The sequence below is a fragment of the Lolium perenne genome, chromosome 7 (genome assembly GCF_019359855.2).
Source record: "Lolium perenne isolate Kyuss_39 chromosome 7, Kyuss_2.0, whole genome shotgun sequence".
Taxonomy (NCBI): domain Eukaryota; kingdom Viridiplantae; phylum Streptophyta; class Magnoliopsida; order Poales; family Poaceae; genus Lolium; species Lolium perenne.
Window position 1 is genome coordinate 277,476,836 of NC_067250.2, and position 7,962 is coordinate 277,484,797.

The window sequence follows — 7,962 nt, forward strand, 5'->3', positions numbered from 1 at the left end:
GGCCTCCCCTCCGACTCTCCTTCGGTGTCCTGGTCCATCTCGGTGAATTATGATGTTTGGTCTTCGTTTCGTCGAATTCTGAGAATATTCCCGAACAACCTTTCTGGAACCAAAAACAACAGAAAACAGGAACTGGCACTGTGGCATCTTGTTAATAGGTTAGTTCCGGAAAACGCATAAAAACATTATAAAGTGTGAGCAAAACATGTAGGTATTGCCATAAAACAAGCATGGAACATCAGAAATTATAGATACGTTGGCGACGTATCAAGCATCCCCAAGCTTAGTTCCTACTCGCCCTCGAGTAGGTAAACGATAAAAAGAATAATTTCTGTAGTGACATGCTACTTACATAACCTTGATCATACTATTGTAAAGCAAATGAGATGAATGCAGTGACTCAAGGCAATGATCTATAGTTGCTAACAAATAGATAACATATAGCAAAACTTTTCATGAATAGTACTTTCAAGACAAGCATCAAAAAGTCTTGCATAAGAGTTAACTCATAAAGCAATAAATTCAAAGTAAAGGCATCGGAGCAACACAAAGGAAGATTAAGTTTCAGCAGTTGCTTTCAACTTCCAACATGCATATCTCATGGATAATTATCAGCACAAAGTAATATGATGAATGCAAATAAGCAAGTATGTAAGAATCAATGCACAGTTGACACGAGTGTTTGCTTCTAAGATGGAAGGAAGTAGGTAAACTGACTCAACATAAAGTAAAAGAAAGGCCCTTCGCAGAGGGAAGCAGGGATTAAATCATGTGCTAGAGCTTTTCAAGTTTTGAAATCATAAAGAGAGCATAAAAGTAAAGTTTTGAGAGGTGTTTGTTGTTGTCAACGAATGGTAGTGGGCACTCTAACCCCCTCGCCAAACAGACTTTCAAAGAGCGGCTCCCATGAAGGACATTATCTCTACCAGCAAGGTAGATCATCCCTCTTCTCTTTTGTTTACACATGTACTTTAGTTTAGTTTTTATTTTATTTTTGGATGACACTCCTTCCAACCTTTTGCTTTCACAAGTCATGGCTAACCGAATCCTCGGGTGCCTTCCAATCATTCACATACCATGAAAGAGTGTATATTTATTTTAGTTTTATTTGGAGATGACACTCCTCCCAACCTTTTGCTTTCACAAGCCATGGCTAACCGAATCCTCGGGTGCCTTCCAACATTTCACATACCATGGAGGAGTGTCTATTTGCAAAATTAAGTTGCTTACTGATGAATCAGAGCAAAACATGTGAAGAGAATTATTAATGAAAGTTAATTAATTGGGGCTGGGAACCCCATTGCCAGCTCTTTTTGCAAAATTATTGGATAAGCGGATGAAGCCACTAGTCCATTGGTGAAAGTCTGCCCAACAAGATTGAAAGATAAAACACCACATACTTCCTCATGAGCTATAAAACATTGACATAAATAAGAGATAGTAACTTTTGAATTGTTTAAAGGTAGCACATGAAGTATGTACTTGGAATGGCAGAAAAAAGGTTTTGGATGCACGAGAAGCATTCCCCCTCAGTACAAGGCTTTGGCTAGCAAGGTTGTTTGAAGCAAACACAAGTATGAACCGGTACAGCAAAACTTACATAAGAACATATTGCAAGCATTATAAGACTCTACACTGTCTTCCTTGTTGTTCAAACACTTCACCAGAAAATATTTAGACTTTAGAGAGACCAATCATGCAAACCAAATTTCAACAAGCTCTACAGTAATTCTCCACTAATAGGTTCAAAGTACATGATGCAAGAGCTTAAACATGATCTATTTGAGAACTCAAAACAATTGCCAAGTATCAAATTATCCAAGACAATATGAGGCATTTTCTGTTTCCAACCAAATAACAATAAGTGCAATAGCTTCCAACTTTTGTCATGAACATTAAAAGTAAAACGAAGAACACAAGTGTTCATATGAAAAAGCGGAGCGTGTCTCTCTCCCACATAAGCATGAACTTATTCAGAGAATGAAAATAATAAAACGAAAATAAAAGCACACAGACGCTCCAAGTAAAGTACATAAGATGTGACGGAATAAAAATATAGTTTCACTAGAGGTGACCTGATAAGTTGTTGATGAAGAAGGGGATGCCCTAGATGCTTGAGTCTTCTTGAAATATGCAGGGATGAACCACGGGGGCATCCCCAAGCTTAGACTTTTCACTCTTCTTGATCATATTATATCATCCTCCTATCTTGACCCTTGAAAACTTACTCCACACCAAACTCAAAACAATCTCATTAGAGGGTTAGTGCATAAGAAAAAATTCACATGTTCAGAGATAAAAACAATCATTCTTAACACTTCTGGATATTGCACAAAGCTACTGAAAGTTAACGGAACAAAGAAATTCATTCAACGTAGCAAAAGAGGCAATGCGAAATAAACGACAGAATCTGTCAAAACAGAACAGTCCGTAAAGACGAATTTTTCTGGGGCACTTAACTTGCTCAGATCAAAAAGATCAAATTGAATTAAAGCTGCGTACATATCTGAGGATCACACACGTAAATTGGCAGAATTTTCTGAGTTACCTACAGACGGGGCTGCTCAATTTCGTGACAGTAAGAAATCTGTTTCTGCGCAGTAATCCAAATCTAGTATCAACCCTACTATCAAAGACTTTACTTGGCACAACAATGCAATAAAATAAAGATAAGGAGAGGTTGCTACAGTAGTAACAACTTCCAAGACACAACAAAACCGTAGCAAAATAAACACATGGGTTATCTCCCAAGAAGTGCTTTCTTTATAGCCATTAAGATGGGCTCAGTAATTTTAATGATGCTCTTGCAAGAAATAAGAGTTGAAGCAAAAGAGAGCATCAAGAAGCAAATTCAAAACACATTTAAGTCTAACCCACTTCCTATGAAAATGAATCTTGTACACAAATAAATTTATGAAGAACAAAGTGACAAGCATAGGAAGATAAAACACGAGTAACTTCAAAATTCTCAACATAAAGAGGGGAAACTTAATATTATTAAGATGCATATAACCATGTTTCCCTCTCTCATAATAACTTTCAGTAGCATCATGAACAAACTCAACAATATAACTATCACATAAACATTCTTATCATGAGCCACATGCATAAAATTATTACTCTCCACATAAGCATAATCATTACTATTAATTGTAGTGGGAGCAAATTCAATAAGATAGCCATCATTATTATTCTCATCATCATAATCATCATATATAGGAGGCATATTGTAATCATAATTAATTTTCTCCTCAATAGTAGGTGGACTGAAAATATCATATTCATCATTGTAATCATCATATATAGGAGGTAAATTATCATCAAAGTAATTTTTCTCCTCCATGCTTGGGGACTAAAAATATCATGCTCCTCAAAACCAGCTTCCCCAAGCTTAAATTCTTCCATACCATTAGCAATAATAGTGTCCAAAAAGTTCATGCTAATAAAATTGCTACAACTATTTTGCAAACAAAGTTCCATGGTTTTTTTAATTCTCTCTTCAAACACATCATGTCCTAATTCAAGATAAAGTTCATAAAGATCTCTAATTTTTTTTTGTTTTCCATTAAGCCTAACTAGTGAAAATAAAAACAAGAAACAAAAAGATGCAATTGCAGGATCTAAAGGAGATAGCTTCGAGCACTCACACACCGGCAACAGTGCTAGGAAATAGCTTAGTAGTCGGAGGATGTGAATACCTTTTACCTTACCTCCCCGGCAACGGCGCCAGAAAATAGCTTGATGTCTACGTGTGCTTCTATTTTTGTAGACAGTGTTGGGCCTCCAAGAGCAGAGGTTTGTAGAACAGCAGCAAGTTTCCCTTAAGTGAATCAACCAAGATTTATCGAACTCAGGGAGGTAGAGGTCAAAGATATTCCTCTCAAGCAACCCTGCAATTAAGATACAAGAAGTCTCTTGTGTCCCCAACACACCTAATACACTTGTCAGATGTATAGGTGCACTAGTTCGGCGAAGAGATATTAAAACGCAGATGATATAGATGGTGGTAGACGGTAATTGCGATATGAAGTAAATATTGCAGGAAGTAAAGATGCAGTAAAACAGTAAACAAGCGATGTTTGCAGTATTTGGAAACAAGGCCTAGGGATCATACTTTCACTAGTGGACACTCTCAACATTGATCACATAATAAATAAATAACTTCTCCTCACTGGTGCTACATACACTCTCTTGTTGGATAACAAACACCATTCATTGTGTAGGGCTACAAGAGCTCCCTCAAGCCGGAGTTAACAAGCTCCACAACATACGGAGTTCATATTTAAGTAACCTCTAGAGCATAATAGACCGTTGCAATTTAGACCGAGTACTAACATAGCATACACACCGTCACCAATAGCTATGAAAGGGGAATAGATCGCATCAATACTATCATAGTAATAGTTAACTCCATAATCTACAAGAGATTACAATCATAACCTACGCCAAGAACTACATGATGCACACACCGTCACCTTTACATCATGAAGGAGGAATAGACTACTTTAATAACATCACTAGAGTAGCACATAGATTAATAGTGATACAAAGCTCATCATATGGATCTCAATCATGCAAGGCAGTTCATGAGATCATTGTATTGGGGTACATGAGAGAGAGATTAACCACATAGCTACCGGTAGAGCCCTCAGCCTCGGGGGAGAACTACTCCCTCCTCATCATAGGAGACAGCAACGGCGATGAAGATGGCGGTGGTGTCGATGGAGATGACTTCCGGGGGCAATTCCCCGTCCCGGCGGCGTGCCGGAACAGAGACTTCTGTCCCCCGAAACGGAGTTTCGCGATGGCGGCGGCGTCCCTGGAGTCTTTCTGGAGTTTCGTCAATTGGTATCGAAGTTTTAGGTCACGAGGGGTCTTATATGCGAAGAGGCGGCGCAAGGAGGCGCCTGGGGGGCCCACCCCATAGGGCGGCGCGCCCCCCCTCCAGGCCGCGCTGGCCTATGGTTTGGGGGCCCCAGGCCTCCCCTCCGACTCTCCTTCGGTGTCCTGGTCCGTCTCAGTGAATTATGATGTTTGGTTTTCGTTTCGTCGAATTCCGAGAATATTGTCCGAACAGCCTTTCTGGAACCAAAAACAACAGAAAACAGGAACTGGCACTGTGGCATCTTGTTAATAGGTTAGTTCCGGAAAACGCATAAAAACATTATAAAGTGTGAGCAAAACATGTAAGTATTGCCATAAAACAAGCATGGAACATCAGAAATTATAGATACGTTGGAGACGTATCAATGCGCGCGATCAAATAAAAGTGAAGGGATCCCAAAAATGAAAGCTTGTACCAGCCTCTCGGATCAAATACATATCAATCTTCCCAATCAAGTTGGGATAGAATTCAAATCATACATACGGATGTACATGGACACATCGAGAAAGTGGAGAAGCTTTTTTTGAGACAGAGGTAGTAGTTCGAACAATTTTATCCCAATTTGAAATTGAAAAATACAAATTTATCATAATTTATCCCAATTTGCGGCGTCGAACACGGCCGCGCAGCGATGGGCTAGAAGGGCCGAGATGACGGGCGGCTGAGGGGTGGTCATCTGCGCCATCCGCAAACTCGGACATGGAGGAGGGCTGGATCTGCGGCTTCGCAACCACTCTTGGCACCACCGCCGTCTTGGTGTTCTTCATCAGCGACAGATCTGAGAAGGGTTGGATCGGAGGGTTTGGAGCGCGGTTGTAGACGATGGCTTCAATCGTCTTGGCATGGATTCGCACTCTCGGCACCGCCGCTGTCTTGGTGTCCTTCATCATCAACGGATCTGAGGAGGGCAACGGAAGTGAGACATCAACAGGCTCCGACATTGAAGGCTGGATCTGCGCCGTCGAAGCTATGTTGTAGGCGATGGCTTCAATGATCTTGGCATCGATGACCACTGTCGGCACGGCCGCCGTCTTGGTGTTCTTCATCATCAATAGATTTGAGAAGAGAAACGAAAGTGAGACAGAGAGAGACATTTCAACTATTTCTGAGGGTTAGATCCTCAACGGCACACTTAGATCCACGCCGCCGAACGGTTAGATCCGCGCTGCCGCACGCACGCTGCAATTCCGAGCCGCCGCGACCACCGGAGTAAGAGAGGAAATAGGAGAGAGGAAGATGCGAATGCCAGGATTGGTAGGTATGTGCTCTGCTCTTCTCTTCGTATGCGTCCATCGAGGCAGAGAGAGATATGCAGGCCGTCCGATCATAAATGATCCAACGGTGCAAGCGTACATTGAGCTATCAACCAACCAAGATCCATGTGACATACATCTCGACCAATAAGAGATCAACCAGTGAGTACAAGTGAGGAAAACTGAGTAGAATTAAGAGGGGGGAAAGTGATGAAATGTTTATCGGAAGGGCAAAACTGAGTAGGACTGAGTAAAACAAGTGGACCCGGAGGGGGAAAACTGAGTAAAATTAAGTAAAATAGGGGCACCCAAATAATAAAGGAAGTAAGGGAAATTGAAGCTTTTGGCATAAAAATTGTTAGATTGTGTTATTTGAACAATATATTACATTTTGGCCGACGTGATATTGTTTGCAATTCAAAGATACACAAGTGTGACGAATTTGGACTCATTTGGACAAAGTATGTAAGCATAGTGGGTATTTGGGAGGTGTGTTGAGTAGAAAGCCCTGCATCTTCATAGCTAGTAGCTCATGGACTAGGAAGTGGTTTTGGGGAAAACTTCATATCTCTATATTTCCTTTTCCATTATTATTTCTCTAGGTTGTAGGTAACATAACAAGACTCCATGGGAAGGTTCCACCATGTTTTGAATTATTTTGAATTATTTTAAATTAAACTAAACCCAAACTATATTTTTTGAGTTTAGTCACTTAGAAAATGATAAATGTGACTTAACACATACATTATTCGAGGTGCATGACCATAGAAAACTTGCAATAACACATACATTATTGTGATTATTCAACATACAAACTTGGGAACGTCACACTAGTTCAAATTCAATACGTACAAAGGGATCCCCAATACAAATTGTTCATACAAATTCAAATTAATTTTTCAAAATAAAATCTTTATCTTGCTCATGGTGTGACTCGCTGGGGCCACCACCTTACTCCAGGTAACCCTACCAGAGATATTACCGGCGTCTACCTTCATTTTGCCCTCTTTCTTGTTCTTCTTCTTCTCTTCGGGTTGTGCCAAGACCGAGACAACCATATCATACGAAGCTTGTGCTCTTTCTTCTAATGCATTTTCTTCCCTTGCTTCTACAATCTGCTCTTCCATCTGTTCACTCATCCGACGCAACATATCTTCAACGGCCTCTCGATCCATCTGTTCCCTCTGCTCTCGATCCATCAGTTCAAGCAGCTCTCGATCCATCTATTCCCTCTGCTCTCGATCCATCGGTTCAAGCAGCTCTCGATCCATCGGTTCAAGTAGCTCTCGATCAATCTCCTCAAGTTGAATTGCTGCTTCAATCTCCTCATGTTGAATTGCTGCTTCAATCTCCTCATGTTGAATTGCTGCTTCAATCTCCTCATGTTGAATTGCTGCTTCAATCTCCTCATGTTGAATTGCTGCTTCATCTCCTCTGCATTTGCTGCTCCCGCCTGATCTTCCATTCCAAAAGCTAGGTCAACTGGATTTTTACAAAGCCTAGCAATGTGTCCAGTGATTCCACAACGTTTGCACTTAGGTTTTCGAATCGTCCTACCTGCACCCTCTGCACTAGCTCTGATCCTATTCTTCCTCGGCCTACCTGCCGATCTAGTCAAAACTGGAGAGTACAGTTTGAAGCCTAGATCGACTTTAATCCATTGGTCTTTTTCCAACAAGGTAGGAACATTCATAGCATATGCAGCCCTAAATTTGGCAACAGAGAAATACTCTGACACATACTGATCAACTTCACCTTCTGCACCCTCTATAACACTCATGAAAAACAATGCGTGTATGCAGAGTATCCCACGGATCTACCATC